This window comes from Talpa europaea (genome assembly GCF_964194135.1).
Source record: "Talpa europaea genome assembly, chromosome: 7".
NCBI classification, from domain to species: Eukaryota; Metazoa; Chordata; class Mammalia; order Eulipotyphla; family Talpidae; genus Talpa; species Talpa europaea.
The window spans coordinates 100,994,717-101,022,329 of NC_140074.1; positions in this window are offsets into that span (position 1 = coordinate 100,994,717).

Consider the following 27,613-nt stretch of genomic DNA (forward strand, 5'->3'; position numbering starts at 1 on the left):
ACTATACCCAGTGCTTGTATAAATAAATAAATAAATCTTTAAAAAAAAATAAAAACAACTGAAATTTATAACATACCTTAATTAATCCTACCTAATATATCATTTTAACATATAAGCAATACTGTAAAATTAAGTGAAATATTTTGGTTTTGTGTGAATTCTTCTAAATCTGGTATTTTACACTAACAACACATTCAGTTGATACTAGTCATAGTCAAAGAGCTAGTGACTACCATTTGGACCATGCTGGTCTAACTGATAAACAAGTGACATCCAGTGTGTTACCCAACTCTGCTTATTACACTGCTAACTGCTGTGCTGCATTCCCAGAAAGGCTGTTCCCACAGATTTAACAATAAATAAAGATAATCTCATTGCAGTTGCAGCTGCTGCATTTAATGGGCTAGGGACTGGAATAAAGCATTTGTGGTTAAAACAAATTGCCAAACACACTTTTGCTTCAGATCTTTGTGCTTGCAGTCCCCCTCCCCCATGTTCCATAGTTTAAACTCCCTTACCTCCTGTAGGCCTTAATCACATTTTCTTTTGGGCGAGACCTTCCCCTGCCACCCTGTGAAAATTGCAACCTCTTCCCAATTCTCCATCCCCTTACCTGGCTTTAAGTTTTCCCAAAGAACTTATTTAAGTGTTTACTTTTTATTAGTTATTCTCTCAGTAGCATGGATACTCCATCTGGGTGATGATTTTTGTGTATTTTATTTATTTCCATATCTCCCAGTGCCCAGAATAGTTTTGGCTACAGCAGGTTGTTTTAAAAAACAAACAAACAAAAAACAACAGTTGTCTCCAGCCCCCAGCCCAGGCCAGTTCCTTGTCCAGTTTGTACTTACCAACTTCCTCTTTGTTTTCAACATGACAGATGCTGCTGTGTCCTTCACCAAAGACTTCCTAGCAAGTGCAGTGGCAGTGTCCCCAAGACCCAGCAGTGCTACTGGGATAACATCCTTGTGTTTTGTGTACCCTCTTGATTTTGCCTGGACCCATCTAGCAGCTCATGTGGGTAAAGCTGGAGCTGAAAGGGTATTCAAAGGCCCTGGTGACTGCCTGATTGATATCTCCAAATCTGGTGGGCTTAAGGGCATATAACAAGGATTTAATGTGTCTCTGCAGGGTAGTATTAGCTACTTAGCTGCCTACTATCTGTGACACTGCCAGAACACTCACACTCACATCCCTATCACCTGGATGACTGCAGTGGGTCATGGCTGTGGCCAGGTTGAATTCTTACCTGTTTAACAACTGTGTGTTGCCACATGATGATGCAGTTGGGGCACAAAGGAACTGATATTATATACATGGGCACAATTGGCTGCCGGAGGAAGATTACATGTGATGACGGAAAAAGTGCTTTTTTCAAGGGTGCATGGTCCAGTGTGCTCAGAGGCGTGGGTGCTGCTTTTGTGCTTGTCTTGTATGAAATCATGAAGTTCACGAAAGTTATTTCCTAGTTCTTCCCTCCCTTCTCTGTGAGTAGATAAGTTGTATTTATATTTTGAGAATTCTTAAAAAACTGTTAGTTGTCTATCAGTGGCAACTATTTACTGGTTGAAATGGGAAGCAATAATATTCATCTGACCAGTTTTCTCTTAAAGCCATTTCCTTGATGATGATGATAATGATGATGGGACTTAATTATATTTTTTATTTCAGTTACTCCTGATTAATAACAAATTTGAATAAATAAAAAAGTATCTGAAATACAAAAAAAAGTTGTATTAATAAATTAACCCAAAGAAACATTTATAGAGGGCTCTATTAAGACCATTCTCAGAATAAAACATTGGTTAAGGAAGGCATGCTATGGACACATTAGAGAAAGGAATATCTGAAGGTGAGGGCCTCCCTGGTGGTGCAAGGGGTTAAGCACAGCACTGTGAAGCTATCCACAGCCTCAGCAGGACAAGTTCAATCCCCAGCCAGGGAGCTGACCCACATGGAGCAGCAGACCTCTCCTGTCTCGCCCGCTGCTCCCCTCAGCAGTGTGTTTCAGTCAGTCCACCTGTTCTGCTCCCCACTCTGTCTCTGGTGAATCCTCTCATGCACACACACACCCCACACCTCTGGCCTGTACCCCAGTTCTTGTATGCATAAATAAATAAGTCTTTTTTTTTTTAATAGAGGCATGTTTTATTTATTTATTTGTTTGTTTGTTTGTTTGTTTATACATGCACTGGGTACAGTCAGAAGCGCGGGAGGGTGAGAAAATTCACCAGAGCCAGAGCGGGGAGCAGAGCAGGCAGAAGGAGCGAAGTACACTGCTGAGGGGAGCAGCGGGCGGCAGGAGAGGTCTGCGCGCCATGTGGGACTCTCCTCTGGTGGCCGGGGAGCAGCCGGGGATCGAACCGGTGCCGCAGAGGCCGCGGGCAGCCTCTCAACCCAGCGCTCAACCGCTGCGCCACCGGGGAGGCCCCTAAATAAATAAGTCTTAAAAAAAAAGAAGGTTGAATAGGAGTTGACCAGCCTTTAAAAATAATTGACATGGTGAAGATGCACGGTAGGCATTTTCCATGAGCCATGGGACTAATATAGCCTAAAATATTATCAATTTTTATTTTTGTTTTCATATTTTGAAAAAGTTTAGAACACCCATGGAAATGATTCTAAGATAGTCAAATAATGTCCTAGGTCAATAATCCTTCATACAACAACAGTGAACTCTGAATAAAATACAAATACGTGAAGACAGCAGAGATGTGGAGAAAAGGGAATCTTTGCACACTGTTAGGAATGTCAAGTGGTGCAGCCACTATGGCAAACAGCATGGAAGTTCTTTTAAAAATAAAGACTACTTTCTGATCCAGCAATTCTACCTTCTGGGTTTTTCTCCTAAGCCAAAAACACTAACTTGAAAAGATACATGCAAACCCATTTTCATTGCAGCATTATTTATAATGCCCAAAATATAGAAACTACGTAAGTGTCCATCCATGAGTAAATGAATAAAGATGTGAGATATATAATGGAAGCCAGCAGGAAGACATAGATAGGTCAAAATATCATACTGGAAAAATGAGATAAGGTGCGGTAAGGTGTGCCAATGAGAACATTTAGTTCTGTCCTACAACCATGCTTCTCATACTTCTCATACTTGAGCATACAACAGAGGAGACTTAGGGTGCTGGGCTGCATTCTCAGAGTTTGCCATTTCATAGGTCCAAAGTGGAGCCTAAAAATCTGCATTTCATATGCATTCCTAGGTGGTGCTGCTGCTAGAATCACATGCTTCTTGGGCAAGCGCTATTTCCCAAGGAAATGCAAACATAAACATGGGGTGGTGTTTTCTGCTGGTCACAAGAAAATCATTGCACCTTATTAGTCATCTATCCGTTAACCTTTAAGTTTAAAGTATTGTGAAATGACTTTGTCCTAATCAAGAGTAAATCATAGGTTAAGCAGAGCTACATTCCCTCAGAAAGCAGATGAACTACAATGTCTAGCATGACAGTAAAGTCTTGGCATCTCTTTTACCTTATTTCTAGGTATTGGATTTTTTTTAAGAGTGGTGCTTACTACGCACATGTAATGTTAGCTGATTTATTTTTCAGTGAGTCATCTAGAGTGTCTCAGTAGAGATCACCACGTATCACCTTGTATACTATTTTCAACTAAGAAGACAAAAAAGGTGGGGGAGGGGAGGAAGACAAATAATATTACTAGTCCATGTATTACCCACTTGATAGACTTTAAAGAAATTTTACACTCATTATCTCATTTGACCAGTCATAACCCTATGAGGTATGTAGTTTCACCGAGTTGGGGGGAGAAGTAAACTGAGCCCCAGGAAATTTAAATCACCCACTCAGGGTCACAGTGCATGTGCAGGTGTCATTCACACAGAATGCAACCTGAATGACTGCCTGAAATTAGTCATTGGGAATGTGACTCTCACCTAGGGGTCTCTTCAAATAACATAGCTATTAAAAGTGTCCTCTATATAAAAGAAACCATAAAAGACAGCTTTCCCCCCCATCTCTAAAGGTGACAAAATATGGCATTCTTAGCATTAAAGTCAGAAATTTCAATGACCTATTTGGAATTCATCAAATGTTTAATCTCCTCAGTGAGAAATACTTTTTAAACAACTAAGCTCTGCTACGCATAGCCTGCCAGGGACTCCAGAAAGCAATTCTAGCCCATGGCTCTGGAGACTCAAGGAGGCCCTGTGTTCTGAGGAGGGTAGCCCCAATAGTAAGCTGAGCTCACTGTGGTAGGGTTGGAGGCGCCCTGTATCCTAGCAACCACATCCACCTCTGAAGGGTGGGAGAGGGACAGCGGCCCTTCCTTTATAAGGCCATCATTCTTTTCTTTTTCTTTTTCTAAATATGTATTCCTTTTTCCACATATCTGTGGTCACTGACAAGTCCTTTTTGTCTGTCTTTGGTGTGTAGGGAGATGACCGGCATTTTGAAGACTGATGAGGCGTGAAGCCAGGGACAAGATGGCTTGGCTATGGGCTGGCCAAGTATGTTTCCCTAAGTGAAGGAGCTGCCAGATCATCCAAAAGGCTCCCCTTCTTCCTCTTGCAAAAGAAAGGGGTGTGTGCGTGTTCAAGTCCATCAAGGTACCAAAGGCTCGAACCAGACAATCCCTGTCCTTCCCCTTCTACTGTTCCCACTTCCTTTTCCTTGCTGAGCAGAAGCAGCAGAGCACTGTGAAAAGCATAGGTCTGGGACCAGACCGCCTGGCTTCAATCCCATCTCTGATATTTATGGGATGTGACTTCCAGCCAGCTAATTCATCACTCAGCACCTCACTTTCCTTATTTGTAACCTGGGAGTATCCACCTCAGGGCCCTGTCACAAGGATTAGATACATGAGTTACCACGAATAAAGAATTTAGGACTATTCCAGCATGTGATAAACTTGAATCCTGCATTTGACCCAATCATCATATGTGCTGCACCATTTAGAGGTACGAGGACACAGATCAGACGGTGATGAACACCATCACTGCCAGTGGAGCAGAGACTGAATGCCTACTGTGTGCTGGAGATCATGTTGGATGTATGAGACCCACCCTCCTGCAGTGATGTTATCTTCCCTTACAAATAAGGGGATTTGAACTAACAGCTTGTCCAAGATCACATGATTTCTAAGCTCCAGACCAAGTTCTACCCATTGTATCCTGCTGCTCCACCCATGAAGTAGACTCCCCTTGATTTTCATACTTCCTATTAATGTCATTATTGTTTTACAATAAAACAAATTAGATTGTCTTAATGCAAGCTAACCCCCAAGCCTCTGGCAAGACAGTGAGAAGGAGAGAGTTGCTTCTCCGACCCAGGAATAGGGAGTAAAAATTCAGGAAGATTTTTTTCAGGCTCAACTCAGTCAAATTTCAGCTGAGGAGCTGTTAAGTCTTTGCTGGGCTTGGGAAGAAGGAGGCCACCACTGCCCAATCAAGCCAAGCACTGCTGACCCAGGGCTGGAGGCAGAAACCCTCATGTTTATCCATGGGATGTGCTTCCTAGTTTATGGATTTTTCCTGTTCAGGCGAGAAAGGGCTGTTTTCCATCTGTCCTCCAGTGCTCCCGCTGTACAAGGAAACCCTCTCTGCACCCAGCCAGCACCCCAGTAAGACAGAGTGCTAGTCTGCAGGATGTCAGCCCTTCCCTCCCCACCACCTCTGTGGCTTCCTGACCGAGGTGGCCAGAGTGGCCACAGAGGAAGGCCAGCACCTCCACTGCGAAGTAGCTCCCTGGGCTAAGCTGCTATCACTTACCTGGACGAGTGCTCTAAAGCCCAAGAGATGTCCTCCTTATCTGTTTTGTAGCAGTCAGAGGCATTCTGTCAAACGCATATCAGTGCCTGCCACATCCCCGACCTTACTCGGAGTCCAAGCAAGTTCCCGAGACGACCCAAAGTCCATCAACAGAGGAATGTGTAGTCTGCACATGTAGCTTGTCCACAGGATGGCGTATTTTTCATCTGTAAAAAGGCAGGAAGTCAGAAGAAAGAGATAAATATCGAATGGTTTCACTTAGATGTGGACTATAGAGAAATGGAAAAAAGTTCAAGAAAAAAGACAAAACTTCAAGCAGATCATAGATCTGAGGCACACAGCAAGGGAGGAGGAGGAGTTAGAACAGGGGAGGAAGAACACAAGGGACTGTGGTGATGGGTCATGGGTGCTGTGGTGGCGGGAGAACTACAAGGACTACACCTGAGGGGCTAAACAAAATACAAAAATGAACATTTTTTGTAAGAAAATAAATAAGTATCAATATAAATAAATAAATAGGCAGGAAGAATTGACACACTTTTAAGCAAGAAACTTGAACTGAAAAATGTCAGACAAAAAGACCATATATGTATAATCCCATGCCTATGAAATGCCCAGAACAGGCAACTCCACAGGATTAGAAAATAGATTAGTGGCTGCCAGAGGCTGGAGGGGTGCAGGGGGTGGGTCAGGGAGAGGATGAATGGGGAGTTTCTCCTTAATGGAAACTGCTTAAATGTTTCCATTGAGATTGATCAAAAACATTCTGGAACTCCACGGAGGTGGTAGTTGTCCATTGTGAATGTACTTAATATTGCAGAATTATACATTTTATACATTGCATTAAAATAATAAAAATTGTTAAAGTAGCAAATATTATCATATATGATGCAGTTTACCACACACATAAAACAAGTTAAGTCCCTACAATAGGCCCTGGCCATCTCTTCCTACTCTCCCCTAGCTCTTCCATGCCAATAACACTCAGCTCCTTCCAACAACACATGAAGAATACTTCCACCTCAGGACCTTTGCACCTACTATTCAGGGCCTAGAAGACTTTACTACAAACATAACTTGCTCCCTCACAAAGTATTGTGCACATGTCACATTCTTAGTAAACTCTACTCAACCATTCTGTCTAAAATTACAAACCTCTCATCACTCAGCATTTCAGATCCTCCTTAGCCTGCTTTGTGTCTTTTCATAACACATTTTTTTTTAAATGTTATGAGCTTATAATTTTTTTTAAGATTTATTTATTTATTTATACAAGCACTGGGTACAGTCAGAAGCGCGGGAGGGTGAGAGGATCCACCAGAGCCAGAGCGAGGAGCAGAACAGGCAGAGTGACGAAATACACTGCTGAGGGGAGCAGTGGGCATGACAAGAGAGGTCTGTCGCGCCATGTGGGACCCTCACCAGTGGCCGGGGATCGAACCGGCGCTGCAGAAGTTGCAGGCAGCCTCGCAGCCCAGAGCTCAACCGCTGCGCCACCAGGGGAGGCCCAACACATTTATTTTTTTAAAGATTTATCCATCTACGCATACAAGAGCTGGGGCACAGGCCAGAGGCGTGGGGGTGGTGAGATGACTCACCAGAGACAGAGTGGGGAACAGAACAGGCAGACTGACTGAAATACAGTGCTGAGGGGAGCAGCGGGCGAGCCAGGAGAGGTCTGCTGCGCCATGTGGGTAGCTGCTCTCTGGCCAGCAGGGGATCAAACCAGGCCGCAGAGGTTGCGGACAGCTTCTCAGGCTGCATCTCAACCCCCTGCGCCACCAGGGAGGCCCAACACATTATTATTTTTTATAATTGTGTTCACTTTCTCTCTCCTTGCACTAGAACGTAAATTTCTCATGGGTAAAATTTTAAAAAACTGATGTGTATTCAGGACCAAATCTGTGCCCAACACTCAGTAAATACCTGTGAATGGATCAGTGGATTTGCTGCCTGCTGAAGAGTCCACCTTGCCCCCTTGTGGGCCTCTTCTTTCCAAAGCTGCAGTTCCCAGCTCTTCAGGTCTCTGCCTGGCTGTTCTACTTCTGAGGAGCTCTTCCTGGGCCTTCTAGAGCTTCTTTTTTCTGTTTATCACCAAATCCTGCTCATTCCTCCCCCAAATATATATATTTCCTATAAATTGCAATATCACATATGCCAAGTGAGATTTCTCCAAGATAAACTGCTGGAGAATCTTGTGGGATGGTTACGAAGTTGAGAATAAAAGAATCTGCACACCTGCCAATGAACTCTTCATCATTCTATTTCTTTACAAGTGGCAAACTGCAAGAGACGCAGTGAAACACACAGAATGAATCTGGCAGACAGCGAGTGGGCAATGCTTTATGATAAGACCCTGGAATAAGTCATGGGGATACAAACAGCCCATGGGCTGGTCCCTGGAAGGAGTTGGGGAGCAATATGCATTGGCAGAAGGACAGCAAATGCCCAGGGATGCAAATGTCTTTTACCTGGCCAGCTCATGTGGGCGGTGAGTGGTTGGTGCAGGAAAAGCAGGTCAGGCTGTGGTTAGGAGGGGTCACAGGAGAGACGTTTCAAAGAACACTTCAGGACACAGCTCAATTTTCAGTTGTGCTTAGCCTCAACCGGTGGGCAGTTCTAGAAGAAGCAAAACAAATCTATGTTGGGAAAAAATCAGAACAGTAGATACCTTGGGGAGATTGTTGATGGAGGTTGAATAGAAAAGGTGCAGAGGATACTTCCTGGGGTTATGGTAGTATTCTCAATCTTGATAAATTTTTATAAGTTTTTGTAAGATAAGTGTTTATCACCCCAAATTCTATACCTATGAAGCAACAACTCCTCACTTCTTCCTGTCCCAGTACCTCTAATCTACTTTCTGTCTTTAAGAATTTCCCTATTCTGGGCCTCCCCGGTGGCGCAGCGGTTGAGCACTGGGTTGCGAAGCTGCCCGCGGCCTCTGCGGCGCCGGTTCGATCCCCGGCTGCTCCCAGGCCACCGGAGGAGGGTCCCACATGGCGTGCAGACCTCTCCTGCCACCCGCTGCTCCCCTCAGCAGTGTACTTTGGTCCTTCTGCCTGCTCTGCTCCCCGCTCTGGCTCTGGTGAATTCTCTCACTCTCCCGCGCTTCTGACTGTACCCAGTGCATGTACAAACAAAAACGAACAAACAAATAAATAAATAAAACATGCCTCTATAAAAAAAAAAAAAAAAAAAAGAGAGTGAGCTGTTCAACTGTTAGCATACTTTTAAAAAAAAAAAAAAAGAATTTCCCTATTCTTAGACAATTGGTGCTCAGCTGAGCTGGAAGAGAGCAAGCTTTGGAGTCAGGTGTTAGAGTAGTCAAAGTAACAAGTCAAAAAGAAGATAGTTAAGTTTTCATCACAGAAAGCACTTACTCCACCATTCTATTTTTTCTGTGGTGTGGTAGCACTGGTGAGGGGGTTATGTTATTGAAGAGAGAATCCCAACAAAAGGCTTGAGCAGTCTTATGGACCCAAGGGTGAGGGGTGGGTGTGAGGAGGGTGCACATGAAGGGGAAAGTCCTGGGTACTGAGTCAGAGAGGGAACATGTCTTTGATGTTTTCCCCTCATCCCTGCACAGGAGGACTCTCAGAGGTATGTGCAGAATACACCTATACAGGGTCTCAGATGAAGAGACCTAGGGATGGAGACACAGGGCTAGAAATGCAAATAAGCAGGGAGTATGGCTGGCCAGGACCCTGGTCCTTGCAACTCCCCTCAGAGCCTGCAGTACCTGCAGGAGCCCCAAGCCTGGTGCAGGGAGGACTCTTGAGGCTGAGAAAGCCAATGCTATGACCTATGTCAATTCTGAAGAGTCAAACAAGGGTTTTCGACCAGGGTCCAGATTTCTTGCTACACATTTCAAATATGTAGGGACATGATCTGTACGGGAAGAGGCGTCGAGGAGCAGAAAACCAAACAATCCAATTTAAAAATAGGTAAAAGACTTGAAAAGACATTTCTCCGAAGAAGACATGTGAATGGCCAATAAACACAATGTTTACTCTACAATATGTAGAATCTTAGAGTATTTGTCCTTTTGTGCCCAGCTTCTTTCACTCAGCATGACTTCAAGCTTCACCCATGTTGTAGCAGGTGCCGGCACTTCCCTTCTGTGGCTGAAAAACATGTGTATGTGTACACATTGCTTAGCCATTCATCTGTCGATGGACATGGGCTGTTTCCACCTCTGGTTATTGTGAGTGATGCTGCTGTGAACACTGCTACAGAAGGATCTGTTAGAAGTTTTCTTTTTTTTTCTTTTTTTTAAAAATTAATTTGTTTATTTATACATGCACTGGGTACAGTCAGAAGCGCGGGAGGGTGAGAGAATTCACCAGAGCCAGAGCGGGGAGCAGAGCAGGCAGAAGGACCGAAGTACACTGCTGAGGGGAGCAGCGGGAGGCAGGAGAGGTCTGCGCGCCATGTGGGACCCTCCTCTGGTGGCCGGGGAGCAGCCAGGGATCGAACTGGTGCTCCAGAGGCTGCGGGCAGCTTTGCAACCCAGCGCTCAACCGCTGCGCCACCAAGGAGGCCCTAGAAGTTTCCTTTTTAATCCATTGGCTCATATACCAAGGAGGTAACGTATTAATCATGTACAAATTCTGTTTCACCTTTTGATGAACTGCCAAAATGTTTTCCACAGCTGCTGATCCATTGTTCATTCTACCAATAATGCACATGGGTTCCAATTTCTCCACATCTTAGTTTTCTTTTTGTCTTTTAAATTATGGTCATCCTAATGGAAATGAAGTGATCTCATTGTGGTTTTGACTTGCATTTCCCTAATAACTACTGATGTTGAACATTTTTTGTTGGTTTATTGGCCATTCACATGTCTTCTTTGGAGAAATGTCTTTTCAAGTCCTTTGTCCATTTTTAAATAGGTTTGTTTGGCTCTCTGCTCCTCCACATTTGATGGATGCAGCCTCTTCTCATGCAAATCATGTCCCTGAGACATGATGGTGAAGATCAGAATGAAGGGACATGGCTGGATTGGGGGCCTGGCTTACTGGGGCTACTTTTATCCCTGGCAAAGTGGATATTGTTGTCATCAATGACCCCTGCATTTACCTCAACTACATGATCTACGTGTTCCAGTACTGGTAAGTTCAATGGCATAGTCAAGGCTGAGAATAGGAGCCATCTTCAGATGCGGCAGATAAATCTTTACATAACTGCTAGAATAGAGATGTCAGTTCTAAAGGTTTAATACTATTATCAGAGCAATAAACTATCAGCTAAGATAGAAATATGTAGAAATTGTTCTCTTTGTAGGTTTTTTTGGTTTGGTTTGGCTTTGCAGAACAAAGCAACAATTTCCAGTCTTCTGTGTTGAAATAACACTTGCAAGGAAAGACTGATTTTTTAAACACAAGTTGGTAATATGTAGTCACACCACTTCCCATTTCATAGGCTCTTGTAAGCACTCTCAATTCACTATCTCAGCAAATCAGATTATTTAAATTTGCTTATGATTATAATAGATTGTTTAAAATAGTCTTGGGGATTTTAAATAGTTATTTAAAATGGATGATTTTAAATAGTCAAACTGTTTTGGAATAGTTTGTGATGCAGAACACTCTCTCTACCCTGACATTTTCTGCTCTTTTTGAGACTCCCTTTGTTAGCTATTAAGGTTTAAATTTTTAAGGGCTGTCTCTGAAATGGCATTACTCAGTGTCATATGCAAAGTGCCCTTTTGCTGGTGGAAATGGAGAAAAGATTGAATATAATTTTACTTAACAGTGAAAGGAAATGAAGAGAGTATAGACTTCTTCTCTGAAATTAATGAGGCTATCTTAGCTGTCTTGGGATAAGCATTTAAGACATCAATTCACTCATGCTTTTTGAAACAACCACGAGTCCATCTGTATTTCTGTGTAACTATCACAACAGCACAGTGAAGCAGCCACAACCTTCCATTTTGCTCATGAAGGACCCGGGGATCAGAGGTGTAAACTCACACAGCTTTGGTGGCAGAGTAAGGACTGGAAACCTGGCTTTTCTGCTGTCATGACGGTGGTGAGAACAACAGTGATAACATTTATTGAATACTTACTATGAAGGAAAATCTCAGCTTTCCTCTTTCTATGTAGAAAACAGTGGGGATTTCCTTGCTGTGTGCTTCTTGCTTTTTGAATCTCCTTTACTACTTGCAGACTTAAGTCACCAAGTGTGTGGGGGCTCTCTTCTCCCCCTACCCACTCCCACCCCAGCAACTTTCTGCAACATCAACTGGGTGTCCTACAATTTAACTCAATTCTGAGTCTCTCTACATGGAGATAGTATCAGTATCTTGTGGGCTTAGTCCCACAAGACTGCCGTCACTTCAGAAGACAATCATGAGGAGGAGGTCCTCAGGTTCTCCACAACTATGTCCAATATGGCTACAAATTGGACGGTTCCATGGCCCCCTCCTCTGGTTCTATTAATTTGCTAGAGGAGTTCATAGAACCCAGGGAAACAAAACTCATACATGTGATTGTTGCCATCACCGTATTCCAGAAACTGAGTCCGAGGGAAGTGGCATATTGTGCAAGGTTACTCAGCTGGGATGGGGAAGCAGGCCTTCTGTCCCTAAGTCCATTCAGAGTGCCCCACTATTACTGATTTGTAAGCCCCACTCTACTGAAGAACTTGTTTTTTCTTTTCTTTTTCCCCCCCCCAAGATTTATTTATTATTTTATACAAGCACTGGGTTCAGTCAGAAGCTCAAGAGGGTGAGAGAATTCACCAGAGCCAGAGCGGGGAGCGGAACAGGCAGAAGGATCGAGGTACACTAATGAGGGGAGCAGCGGGCGGCAGGAGAGATCTACGCGCCATGTGGGACCCTTGCCCAGCAGCCGGGGGATCGAACCGGCGCTGCAGAGGCTGCGGGCAGCTTTGCAACCCAGCGCTCAACCGCTGCGCCACCGGGGAAGCCCAAGAACTTGTTTTTTCAACACAATTTAATAGCTCCTACATTTTGTTTCTGGCTCTGTCCTAGCCACTGGGAATAGAGAGAATTAAAAATTAAAAATGCAGCCACTGTCCATTTCATTTCAAATTTTTATGCAGGGGCATCAGACAGACAGTGACTACAGAGAATGGGGAAGACATGACAGAGGCAGGCACATAGGACTGTGGTGTCTGGGTGCAGGGCATCTCACCCAGCATAGAGGTCAGAGAAACCTTACCGGAGTTAGGATACCAGAGCCATGTCTTAGAAAACAAGTATTGTCCAGATGTGGAAATGGAGGGAGGGAGTAGTCCATGAAAACTGTTCCAGCAGAACTAAGCAGAATTAAATCTAAGCTTCCTTTGTTCTTCCTTCTCCCCCTTCCTTCCCCAGGATTTATTCCCAGGAAACCTTGAGAACTATGTTACATCTCTAACAAAACTCTCTGTGCCCCTCCAAGGTTGATCACACAAGGGCAAGCATCTGCTGGTCTTTATGGGTTATCAGCCCCAAAGGAACATGTTCTGCTAAAGATAAACATGTTCCATGCCTCGTTGGAGCTGGGAATGCAAAGTCCTTCACTCTTTCAGGTCCTGTACTTCCTCACTTCCCTTGGATATAATCATAGCACCCCTGCTCTTTTATGGTATTAATCCTGCAAACTCCCTTGGTGGCTGCCTAGAACTATAAACTCCTTTGTGCAACTACATTCTCATGGTTTAGTTTGATTTTCTGGGGCCAATGAAAGACCTGGCTTCGTCCTTTACAAGAAGTTCCTACCAGCACTAACTCAGTTTTGATTAATCTGAGAGAGTGGTTGGAAACTCAGGAAATTCATTTTTTCACTGATTTATTTCAAAGGATATTATTCAAGAATAATTATCTTCAATTATCCAATTGGAAGAGATGCATAGATGCTCCCTGAGGACCCTTCTCTCTTATTTTTTATGGTGACTTCATCACACAGGTATGATTGAGTATATCATTGGCTATTGGTAATTGAACTCAGTCTCCAGCACCCAAGGTCAGGGGGTGTGACTAGAAGTTCCAAACCGTCAAGTCACTTGACTGATTGTTCTGGCCAGTCCCATCCTTCCATGCTTCCAAAAGTCACCACAAGAGATACCTTTGTCACTTTCAACACTTAGGAAATTCCAAGGTTTTTGAGAGCTATGAGGTAGGAACTATGGTAGAAGACGAAATATGGAACAGTTCTCATGGGCTGCTCCCTCCCTCCATTTCCACATCTGGACAATGCTTGTTTTCCCAAACATGGCTCTAGTATCCCACCTCTGGGAAGCCTTCTCTGACCTCTAGGCTGGGTGAGGCGCTCTGCACCCAGACTCCCACAGTCCCGTGCCTGACTATCATGCCTTCCCCATGCCACACACACACACACACACACACACACACACACACACACACACAATATCATCAGAATGACCAAAACATTTCTTACAAACCACAATATTGCACATATATAAACCCATTTAATCACCCAACAATCCTCTGGGTAAATACTGTGATTATTTAATTTTACAAATGATGAAAACTAGTTAAATAATTTCTTCAAGCTTACAAGCGAGGAGGCAGAAATGTGATTTAAGCCTAAGAAGTCTGGCCCCCAAACCTGCCCCTTTAACCACAGTGTTATGTTTCTCACCAAGATTTATACTTCAACCTGAAGATGATAAGGAGTGATTTATTAAAAAATAAAATTTTATTAAGCCAAAAGATGAGAATTTCCACTCATCTGGTCTTATTTTGAATTCTCTGGAAAATACGAATTCAAGAATGAAATATTACACCATTCACTTTTTATTTCTGAGGTATGATATATACACAATAGAGTGCACTTAAATGTACAATTTTAAGAATTGTTACCTATGTGTACACTAGACAATTACTAGTCAGCTCACGATATAGACTAATTCCCATACCACAAAATTCCCAGTCACTATGCCCAGGCCCATGTAACCACTATTCTGGCCTGGACACTTCCCTCACTTATTGCTGGACTTCCTGAGATGGCACTGTCTGATTAGATGTCTGACACCATTCCATGATGTCACCTGTAGCTTCAATTCTTTCTTTCCCACTGCGTTGTTAACAGCCCATCCTATGTTGATAGCACAGAGCGTCTACTGATGAATGGTTTGGGTGGTTTCCTGCAATTAGGAGTAAAGTGGTACCGAGTTCTGGTACAATATTGGCACTACACCTTGGAGTAGAGTAACTAGGTCACAGGGTGGGCTACACCTTCACTTACTCATTTCTGCTTTTTCCAAAGGCAAGTCCTGGTCCAATCCCCCAAAAGTGGCTTACTTTTCGATTTTTAAAGATTTATTTATTTATGCATATAAGAGCTGGGGTACAGGCCAGAGATGAGGGGGGGCGGTGAGAGGATTCACCAGAGACAGAGCGAGGAACAGAACAGGCAGACTGACCGAAACACACTGCTGAGGGGAGCAGCGGGCAAGTCAGGAGAGGTCTGCTTCACCATGTGGGATTCTCGCCAGCAGGCCAGGAATCGAACTCGTGCTGCAGAGGCTGTGGATTGCTTCATAGTGTGGTGCTTAACCCCTTATGCCACCAGGGAGCCCCGAGTGCCTTACTTGCTAAATGTAAGCTACCCTCAGTATCAGTATTTCGTAAAGGGGAACCCCAGTAGGCCAAAGACCCCTGGAAGGTGCCCCGCACATGACCTGAAGTCGTCCAGACTCCGTCACAGATATCGCCTTCCTGTCTCCCATCTGCAAAGGGCGCTGGGAAATGTAGTCTTTTGTTGGGAGCTGTGTGACCAACTGAAAAGCAGGGTCTTTTATACCACTATTGATCTAAAGGGCTATGATTTATTCCTGTTACAGTGACAAAAGGGATTTTATAAGTGGGGAAGAGCAGGGCTTCAAATAGCAGTTAATGGAGGACCTTCCAGGACGAACTGCTAGAATGCCTTGACAACCTGCACCACTTTTATTTTTGGAACTTGAACTCTTCACCCAAAAGCCCCCAGAGGCAGAGATGGATTGACCCAGTAATCACATCCTTTGATTTGATTAAGACCTTTGATTACCCCATCCTTTGATTAAGACCTCTTGATTGACAGCCTTGCCAATCTCTGGATGCAGGGGAAAAACACAAACCAGGCCCAAACCCAAACGTAAACCATCCTTTCCTCTCCTGCAAGGCACTTCAGGAAGATCCGCGAGGAACTTTTGGAGGACCCTGACTAGCTGTGGAGCTGGAGACGGAAGGAGCTGCCTCCGAGGTAGGAGACTTTGCATCTCTTCTCTTTCAATTTAAGGTGAAAAAGGAGAAAAAAAAAATAACCCATGGAGATCCAAATGTGACCTCTCATTCCACCAAGTTACCAGAAGGACAGTATCCATTTCACACACACAGAGAAACCTAGAGAGAGGAAAGAAATGAAAATTTAAATGAATTCCAGACAGTAAGTATTTTTCCTGTTACTCAGTTAAGAGGCTTGCCACCATCTGCCCTCATTACATAAAACACTAGTTGACATTTGGGTCCCATAACACTTTATAACCCCAAAATAACTCTGATTAATATCATCCAAATTCACCTTATAGATAAGTACGCCTATGACTTCAAAGGTCAGTACCTAAGTTTAGTATTCATAAACAAATTACACTAAGATGCTCTAAAGTTTCATGTCTCAAACCTTCCTCAACAAAGTGTTATTAATGGGTGAGGGGAAGGAAAAATGACTGGGTGGCGCACAGATGATTTTTAGGGCAGCGTAAACACTTTGCATGATATTAAAGGATATAAAATGTCATTATACTTTCGTCCAAACCTGTCTACAAGATCAAGAGTGAAGCCTAATGCAAACTATGGATTTGGGTGATTATTTTATTTTTAAGATTTATTTATTTATTTATTTGTTTGTTTATTTATTTATTTATACAAGCACTGGGTACAGTCAGAAGTGCGGGAGGGTGAGAGAATTCACCAGAGCCAGAGCAGGGAGTAGAGCAGGCAGAAGGACCGAAGTACACTGCTGAGGGGAGCAGCGGGTGGCAGAAGAGGTCTGGGCGCCATGTGGGACCCTCCTCCAGTGGCCGGGGAGCAGCCGGGGATCGAACCGGTGCTGCAGAGGCTGCGGGCAGCTTCGCAACCCAGCGCTCAACCGCTGTGCCACCCGGGAGGACCGGATTTGGGTGATTATTATGTGTCAATGTTGCTTCATCCTTGGTAAAAAATGTACCAAGTGATGTTGGTAATTGGGGAGGCTATGCATGTGTTGAGGGCAGGGAAATCTCTACCTTCCTCTCAATTTTATTGTAAATCAAAAATTCCTGTAAAAAATTATCTTTAAAAAAAAAGTCTATTAACACCTAATCTGTGCTTAAAAAAAAAGGAAAGAAAGAAAAGGAAAAAAAAAGGATGAGATAGGAGAAATACAATTTCTATTTTCAAGAACCTGATAGTTGAGGTAGGGCAAGATAAAGTATAGTATGGATAATTAAGATAACAAGTTAGTTAGGCTAACTTGTACCCTAAAATTTCATATGATTGGAGCTATGGGAATAGCTCTTGAGAATGGGGAAATTTTTTCAACCTGGGGTGGGAGTATAGAGTTGGACAGGTTTCACTGGGGTGGTGTATGAAAAAATGGCATCAATCATCAGCATTTATATATTGCATGCATTCAATGCCTGTACGAATAGTACATTACTCTAAAGAAACCAGGAAGATATAGCCCTTGACCTCTAGGAGTACACAATCAAGGTATAATGCACAGTGGATTTTTTTTCTGAGTTACTTAAATTTTGTTCACATGGTTCAAAGGCATTAACTTATTGTATTAATAGGACTCAACAAACAGAAAGTATGAAAGGATAATCAGTGACAAGATATATAGTGACTTCCCATATTGGTTCATAAATTTTCTTTGAGTCTCACGATATACCAACATATGGCTGTGCCCCAGTGTAAAACAATCAGCCTTTCATTAATGGGTGTTTGAGTTGGTCCAGTCTTTTGCTATCACAAATAAAGATTCATTGCATAGTCTTATACCTATATCATTTTGCATATGTGCAAAGAGATGTATAGAATCATGGAGTTGCTGGGATGGAGGAAATATGGAATTTGAAATATTGAAAGATATTGCTCATTTCCCTTACTTAGGAGAAGTTTATCATCAAAACTGGGTGAGATGAGGACAACACTTTAATTTTGGTATCACATGTATCCCTGTTCTCTTTCTCCTTCTCTGAGGGTTTCCTTTGACAGCTTTTCTTCTCCTACTAGTCCCCTAAATTCTCTCTTGAGTCAGAAAAGGCTAAATTATGCTGTGTAAAAAATGACCCTTGTATCTCAGAGGCTTACGACAACAAGAGTTTGTTCCTTGTTCATATTACATGTCCATTTTGGGTTTTGCTACACTCTTATCCTTTCTTTGTTTTGTTATAGGACAGGGAGAGGGGCAGCCCAAGCCCCGCAAACCTGCCTATTCTAAATGGGTTCTGCCATCCGCCGCATCAACACAAAACATAGGAGACTTTAATGGGAAGGAACTTTAATAAAACTAGGAAACAATACAGGTAAGGCAAAGAGTCTAGTTTCTAAATGAAGCACTCAAAGTTACCCATCCCCTCATGGGTAAAAGTCCATCCATATGGGAATGGCCCAGAGCAAGGCCCCAAAGCCTACCACAAGTCTAAAGCATCTTCCAGTGGGGACCCACAAAAAAGGGTCACAAACAACCGGACAAGCCCGGAAGGAAAAGAGCAAAATCAGTATCAAGATAAAAGCTGCCATTGTCACCTCCCCACGGGTCTCACCCACATCTGTGTCACCCAGTCCACGACCACAAGACAAGCGCAGTTTCTTTACGTGTCTCTAGGCTCCATGCACCTCCTCCAGGTCTCCTTGCTCCATCCTGCTTCCTTCCTCAGTCTCTTCTTCAGCTTCTCCTCTTCCTGTTCAGCTCCACCCTCCCTTGGGTGGGGCAGGGAACCTCCCCCTTTCCTGGGGACCACCCTGTAACAGTTTCAGGACTCAGGCTGTTGAAGAAACCTCCTTTAGGGGCATTTCTGGCTTAAGACAATATAAAGGAGACATGGTAAAACATGCAAACATCCTAAAGCTTCAGCTCGGAAGTGATACATGTCACTTCTGCCCATATTTCATTGGTTATGCAAATCTCAAGACCAGTTCTGAGATTTATTGGGCAGGGATGCTTAATTCTTCTGCAAGGTATGTTACCACTTGTGTGTGAATTATAATTCAATCCACCACAGTCCTATTCTCTCCTTACCCCATCATGTAGACCTGGAGCCTCAGAGTGAACTCATGAAATCCTGTCTCTGCTCTCTCTCCAGGTCCGAGAAATTGAAAAATTTAAGTCTGCTTGGTTGTTCTAATGGGCTTCCTCGCCACAACCTTAAGCGCAATACATCCAAAATTGAACTCATCTCATCTCCTACCCAAGCCAGCTTCTTCTGTGATACCCAATATCACCCTGGATCCTGCCCAAATCATACTTGCCTCCCCTGTTTCCTTCCCTCCCATCCAGTCCATTACCAAATCACACTGAGTCTATGTTTACACACCTCTTAATTCTCGTCTTTCCATTTCCATTTCTGCCCTGAGGTCCCTAATTTTGAAATTCATTCCCTTTATTTTTCCCAAACCTGGCACATAGAAGGAATTCAAGGAACATTTATTAAATGAATGAATGAATCTCCCCATATTTCCACAAGATTTTTGTGAACTTGCAATAAATTTGGGGCTGGGGCTACACTTGCGAATAGTATTACCCCAGTTCCTTAATTAGATTCTCTGTCTCTATTCTCAGTCCTCTTCTATCTTTCAGAGAGCAGCTGTGGAAATCTTTATGAAACCATATACAGAGCTGGCCAGTTCCCTGCTATAAAAGTTAAATGCGGCTCCTCACTGTCAAGTGAATTGAGTCCATCCGTGCCTCCGCCCCTTATGACCCATTCTATTTTCTCAATGCTCATCTTCAACCACTCCGCACAGCAACCAAATCAAATGATTAGCTTTTGTTCCACTGTGCTCTTGTTAATGTCACTAAGGGAGAAATGGACATGTCTAAATTCAACCTTGTCTTTCAAGTTCCCACATAAATGCCTACTCTTACATCACCTTTTCTGGATGCCCCTCCTTACTCTATTTTTCCTAAATTTCCACCGCAGTGTGACTGAAATTCTTCCATACCACATTTCCTTCTGTGACAAGCTCATTTTGTGCATGTTTCCTCTCTCTCCCAGATTGCCAGTTTCTTGTGGGCTGGAGCTGTCTCACTTTATCCATGTGCTCCTACAGTCCATTGCACTAATAAGTGCTCCACAAGCATCTGCTGAATGAATAGAAAGGAAGTGGGAAGTAAAACAGTGTGGTGCATTTCTCTCCAAAAGACACCTTGACCACAGAACCAGGAGAATGGCTTATCAGTACTCTTCTGAGTGTTATAGGACGGGGAGAGGGGCAGCCCAAAACCCCGCAAACCTGCCTATTCTAAATGGGTTCTGCCATCTGCCGCATCAACACAAAACATATGAGACTTTAATGGGAAGGAACTCTAATAAAACTAGGAAACAATACAGGTAAGGCAAAGAGTCTAGTTTCTAAATGAAGCATCCAGAGTTACCCGTCCCCTCGTGGGTAAAAGTCCATCCAAATGGGATTGGCCCAGAACAAGGCCCCAAAGACTGCTACAAGTCTAAAGCATCTTCCAGTGGGGACCCACAGAAAAGGGTCACAAACAACTGGACAAGCCCGGAAGGAAAAGAGCAAAATCAACATCAAGATAAAAGCTGCCATTGTTACCTCCCCACGGGTCTCACCCACATCTGTGTCACCTAGTCCAGGACCAAAAGACAAGCGCAGTTTCTTCACGTGTCTCTAGGCTCCATGCGCCTCCTCCAGGTCTCCTTGCTCCATCCTGCTTCCTTCCTCAGTCTCTTCTTCAGCTTCTCCTCTTCCTGCTCAGCTCCACCCTCCCTTGGGTGGGGCAGGGAACCTCCCCCTTTCCTGGGGACCACCCTGTTACAAGAGTGCCTACAATATACCAAGCCTAGGGCTGAATTCCTGCATTCCAAGTAGCTGAACCCACAGGCTTTCAGACTCTCACTGTAGGGTTTTCCACACCCTCTTGGGTAGGCAGCAGTGGGAGACCTCATCTCCCATTTTGTCTTCCAGATCAGATGGTTGATATTATAATTTCTGTATTAATACAGAAATGTCATGGACTCTGCTGTTCCATGACTTAGGGGGTTGTATGTGGGTAGTAGGGGTATGGATGGTTTTTTACGGATCCTCAAGCAGAATATTGAGAATCCTATGTGTTTTCCAAAACCCAAAAGGCCTTCTTGATGGTCTAAAGTCTCTAAGGTACTAAATGGAAGATGAAGATGATGTCTTTTTTTGAGCTCTGACAGTTTACTTCCTTCCTGAGAGAAACCTTGAGATCAAAGCTAATTTGTTCCAGAGGCAGAATTTCCTTGCTTCAAGAAGGATGTGACCTCCTCAGCAATACAAAGATATTCAGAAACTCATGGCTTCTCTTTTGGATGAATCTGTGCTATAGGAATAGAGAAATGTTGAATTGTTGTACAAGCTCTCTCGCTTCCTCTCTCTCTCTCTCTCTCTCTTCCCTTAAATGACTTTTATTAAATTGTCTATTCCCTTAAATGTCTATTTATTACATTATAATGTAGGGGAAATGGAATTGCTTTATCAAGCTGTTTCCTGAAGGAAATAAAAAGAATGCAAAGAAATGTACTCTTAGCCATAATTATTTATTCACAAGCTAAAAAGAGGAGCTTAAGAGGTAGGATAGTTGGAAAGAAGGGAGGAAAGAGACAAACGAAGTCACTCCTCTTGGAAATATCAGTACAGATGCCTCCTAATGAACGAGGGAGAAAATGGAAGCTGGAAGAGCCAGCTCAAGATGTCGCCTCTGGAGGCAGCGCTCCAGTCCCAGGCGCCATCTGCTGGAAGTATTTGGAACATACTTTTCTGCAAGTACTACTTTCCCTGCATGAAAGGCAGAAATCCTGCTGAGTGAAGGTGGCAAGACATTTGTCCCCAGCTTCAATTCAAAAGGGTCCTTAACCTTAGACTTATAACTTTACTGTCATGCGAGGTCACAACATCACAGAGAGACACTGACCAGAGAGAGAAAAAAAATGTCAGTCACGCTATGCTCATGCACCAAAGTTGGGGCAACTGTCAATTAGTAGTGTTGGCGGAAATAAAAGTCTCAATGACAGCTAGACAAAGAGATTACTAAATAATCAAATTGAGGGTTTGAACCAGGGAAGCAAAATCCTACTGATTTTACTCTGTGAAAACAGCTCTAACAGTCACAAGTTTGAATTCAGTTTATGTACCTCATGCTGAAGAAATAGGATAGGGAGTCATTGATGTCAAAAGTGGAATTATTCATGACACGGAATTTTTGGTTTTTGTCTATAGGTTTAAATCTTTGGATTTCCTCAGTTTTCTTGACTTAGAGAAATCTTCATGCTGTGCGCTAAGGAAGGCAAATGCTGGGGTTTAATCACTTTTCTGATTTCTAAAGAATGCACTGTGGAGATACAAAAGCTAGGTACCTATTCTTTAAATTTTTATCTGACTCCTTGGTCATTAATGGGGATTGAAAGGTTGGTTTAGTTGCATGCAGCAGATTTCTGTATGGTTGTGTCACAGAACAGACAGAGCCTATCTGGACTTTAAGTCTATGCAGATGGCTTTGCTCTCTTGTCAGCTAGGTGGGGGAGGAAGAAGTGTTCCAGAACATCCACAATATGTTCACAATAAATTTTCCCATGAATTCTTGGATTGTCTTGTAAACACCACATATATGTTACATTGCATTTGTGTGTTAAAATCATTGACTTGTAAAAACTAATTTTGGGATTTTTTTCATTTATTAAATTCACCAGGAGCCTCAGAAAGTGGAAGCCCTAGGATTGACTACAAAAAAGAAAATAAGACCATCTCTCATCAAGGCACAATTAAGACATAGTAAGCATAAAATTGACACATTTTAATTCAAACAAAACCCAGTTTCAGGTAAATGGAGTTGGTTTCTTAGGCGGTCTCCTATAATTTTTTCACATATCTGAGGCTGGATGCATGTGTGTGTGTGGGGGGGGGTGCTGTTTTGGCATCAGAAACTTCCCTCTCTAATTAGAAGCATAGACAGCCATGTCCTTCTGCAGAGTTGTGCTCTCTCACCAGAAAAGCCAGGCATGTAACTCTTCCAAAGGTGCATTCAGACCCCAGACTCCCCATGTTTGAATTCCAGTGTCTGAGGGATAATTTTTTTCATTTTTCATCAGGTCCTTATCTGTTATAGAGATGTTTTCAGCAGAATAAATAGTTGGTGGAAATAACAGCGTGCAGAAGGACTGATTTTCAAGATTAATGTATCTTTGCTGTGACTCATCCAGCACTGTCATGTAGAAGTGAGATGATAGAAATAATCTACATCTGTACTGAGTGGTTGAAATGTGATGGATGTGAATAAGAACTGCATTTATGTTAAATTTATATAATTAAAATAAATTTAAATAACCCCATGTAGCTAATGGCAACTATATTGGACAGCACAATTCTAGTATCAAATGCTACCAACTTCTTGTGAAAAAGTTAATTTTATTATCAATAGAATGCTTTTTGTAACACTCAGCCTTTATGAATATTCTTCCTGAAAATATCCAATTAAGGATTTGAAGCAATATGTCTGAATTATTTGTTAGACTAGGCAACAAGATTCTAAAGAACATTTTAATAAAAACATTTTATAAATCCTTCTTCCAAGGAAAGAAATATGGGCTTTCTGATTTCTGAGAGTTATAATTTCTGGAGGCAGACACCATCACTGGCATTTCTCTTAAGTTTCAGTAGCAATAAAATTCCCATCCTGCCAGGAAGCTGAGCATTTTCCAGGAACCACAAATAACAGAACATTTTGTCTGTGTCACAGCTTTGTGCTCTCTGGTCTTATACCAACAAATGTTCTAAAAATTTCATTTTCTTCTTTTTTCACTTCCCATCTTTTCTTCCAGATGCTGAGGGAAGGTGGCGATCTTTCCTTGCCCCTCAATTAGGAGGAATTTCCACCCCCCCACCCCATCTCCCAGTCTCCAAGCAGCATCAAACAAAGCACATACCAGAAGTAAACAGATTCTATTAAAAGATCCCTGGGGTGGATGTTAGTGTTCTGTCACTAGTAGGAAAGTTCTTAGAGCTATAAGTAACCTGTGTAGTTACCACTGAAACATGTTGCTTTTTCTGCCCTCATCAGAGGAAAATGCGGTTACGTGTCCTAATAGTAGTACAACAATTCCACCACTAGCAATAAAAACCACAGTTCCAGTTTAGTGAGCACTAATTTATGTGGCAGTGTATAAGTGCTATCACCACTGGTCTCATACTTAATTATCTTCACTTTAAGAATGAAAAGGCTGAAGTGTAGTTGTGTTAAGAAAGTCAATATCTGTCCTTTTTGTTTTTATTTATTTTTTTAAGATTTATTTTATTTATGCATACAAGAATTGGGGTGTAGGCCAGAGGTGTGAGGGGTAAGAAGATTCACCAGAGACAGAGTGGGGAGCAGAACAGGCGAATCCACTGAAATACACTGCTGAGGGGAGACATGAGAGGTCTGCTGAGCCATGTGGGTTAGCTCTCAGGCTGGGATCAAACTCATGCTGCAGTGGCTGGTGATAGTTCAATAGCGCTGAGACTTAAACCCCTGCACCACCAGGGAGGCCCCAATATCTGTCCTTATTAGATTAAACTTTATTTTGAATGAGTTATAGATTCATGAAGAGTTGCAAAGGTAGTACAGAGCAGTGAAGATGATTCCAGTATGATATCAAAATATGATCTAAGTGTGCATGCAAATGTCTGTTCATTTCCATATCACATGTGTGGATTTCTATAGCCACCAATGCAATCAGATACAATCACCATAGTGATCTCCCTACTACTGCCCTTTATAGTCACATTTCCATCCTTCCCTCACCCCCGCCCCTTTACTTAGCCCCTGGCAACCACTAATCTATTTCAAGAATGTTGTATAAAAGGAATCTTAAGTATGTAACCTATTGAGATTGGCTTTTTCTCACTAGATTATTGGTTTATTGTAAAAGGATATAACTTAGAAAGAGCCAGGTGGAAAAATGCATGGGGAAAGGTATGTGGGAAAGGGCATGGAGCTTCTGTGCTCTCTCCACACACACAGGTTTCCCAACACTCGGATGTGTTCTCTATAGTGCCCAAAGATCGAGCAGCGCATCCCCCAAGAAGTTGATAACAGCCGATGCAAGAACAAAAGGGAGTTTATTACGGGCTCGAGTCCTGGCTCATGACACGCACCGACACAGCGTCGGATATCGAGAGCCCCGAACAAAGGAAACAGAGATCTTTTATAAGGTTAGAAGCAGGTTAAAAAATTAAATCATGTTGGCAATCACTTATTGGCTACAAGGGTGCATTTACTAACTCTGGCATGCCCGTGGCTATAATTCTAAGCTGATTGTTCGGGCTGAGATGCAGCTCCAATTATAGTTAGTTTGCCCCCACTGATGGTTGGAACTGTCCAAGTTGGTCACTACTGGTCACTAGAGATGGGGTGAGGATGAGTCAAGGAGTTAGCTATCTCTGGAATGCAGTCGTCATCCTCAGGACAGCAGATCAGCGGTACCTAAAACTCTAAAATGGCAGCTACACACAAAATGGCTGAACAGTGGAATGCCTAACTCTAAAAAATACTGCCCCCCACACACGTAGGTCCCACATTCACCACTGTGGAAGCTCTCTGAACCCTATCCTTTATAGGTTCTTATGAAGGGCTCATTACATTGGTTCAATTGATTAAATCATCATCCCGGGGGAGGTGAGTTCAAAGATAGTCTTTTTTCCTGCCTCTACATAATGTACCCGAGATTCATTCAAATTATTGCATATGTCGGGCCTCCCTGGTGGCTCAGAGGTTAAAGACAGAGCTAGCAAATTATCGCCAGCCAGTATGAGTTTGTTCCCTGGCCCGCCAGGGAGCAACCCATATGGTGCAGCAGACCTCTCCTGTCTCACCTGCTGCTCCCCTCAGCAGTGTATTTCAGTAGATCTGCCTGTTCTGCTTCCCACCCTCTCTGGGGAATCCTCTCACCAGCCCCCCTGCACCTCTGGCTTATTCCCCAGTTCTTGTATGCATAAATAAATAAATCTTAAAAAAAAAAAACATACAAACTATTGCGTATATCAATAGTCCATTCCTTTTCCTTGCTGAGTTGTATTCCTTGGTATGGATGTGCCATAGTTTACTTAAACATGAGGGACAGTTTGGTTGGTTCCAGTTCATTATTACAAATAAAACTTCTCTGAACAATTATGTTCAGCTTTTGGTCTGTTCATGGTGTGAAATGGGGGCAATGTGAAATGTAGCTTACCACACAAGGCCTAAGCTTGAGCTATCTCGGGAGGACAAGTTAGGGCTGTGGGAAAATTTCAGGCCAAAACAATAGAGGCCGGGTTCCTGTCAAAAATAAGATGTATGTACCCTTTGTACCTGAAACATGGGATGTGGTGAAATGCTCTGCTGCTTGTAACAGCACAGGTTCGCTTCTGTGCTCCCGCTTGCTGTGGCAACCACAAACTCCCAGGTGCGGTTTTTGGCTTTAAAAACTCTTATCACCCCCTGCTCGGGGCTGCTCCCTACTAGAGAGACAGTCACTGGTTGGCTAATAAAGACTTTTTAAAAATCTGATTCAGACTCGGGTCTGTGTCTAGGGGGAGACTCTACAACAACAGGTTTTCTGTTCTTTGGGATAAATGTACTTACTGGGTTGTAATTAATTTTTCTTTAGTTTTATTTTAACAGCCATCAAACTTTTCCAGAGGGGCTGTACCATTTTACATTTTGATTGGTAGTGTATGAAAAATCAACTTTCTCTGCATTCTTTCAGCATTTGGTATTTTTACCATTTTTATTTTAGCTTCTCTAATAGTTCTAATTGTTCACACAATTGTCTGTAGCTATTTCTGGGTTCTTTATCCTGTTTATGGATTTTCTTTTTCTTTTGATTTATTTATTTATTTATACAAGCACTGGGTACAGTCAGAAGCTTGGAAGGGTGAGAGAATTCACCAGAGCCAGAGCGGTGAGCAGAACAGGCAGAAGGACCGAGGTACACTGCTGAGGGGAGCAGTGGGCGGCAGGAGAGGTCTGCCCGCCATATGGGACCCTCGCCGGTGGCGGGTATCAAAACGGCGCTGCAGAAGCTGCAGGCAGCTTCGCAGTCCAGCGCTCAACCGCTGCGCCACAGGGGAGGACCTATGGATTTTCTAACCTCAGACATCACCACCAAGTCTCGAGCTATTTAATAAAATTTTAAATCAGGTAGAGTGATTCCTTCCATTATTATTTTTCAAATTTTTTAGTTATTCTAGTTCCCTTGCCTTTCAATATACCCTTAAAAACAATCTTTTCTATATCTTTATCTAGTGAAAGACAAATAGTGTATGATCTCTCTTATATGTAAAATCTTAAATCAAAAAAACTAAAAACATGATCATAGATACAAAAAACAGATTGGTAGTTGCCAGAGACGAGGGGGGCGGAGAGGAAGGGTGCAGGAAATGGGTGAAGGGGGCAAAAGGTAAAGAAAAATAAAAGAAAAAGAAAATAAGAAAATAAAGAAAAATAAAGAAAAAATAAAGAAAAATAAAATAATCTTTTCTATATCCTCAAAATATCTTGATGTATTTTCATGAAATTGTATTAAACATAAAATTAGGAGAGAACTTACATCTTTTCTATGTTGAGTCTTACAGTCTATGAACCTGGTATGTTTCTCCATTTAATCTTTTTTCATTAATGTTTTGTAGTTTTCAACATGTAAGTCCTGTACTTG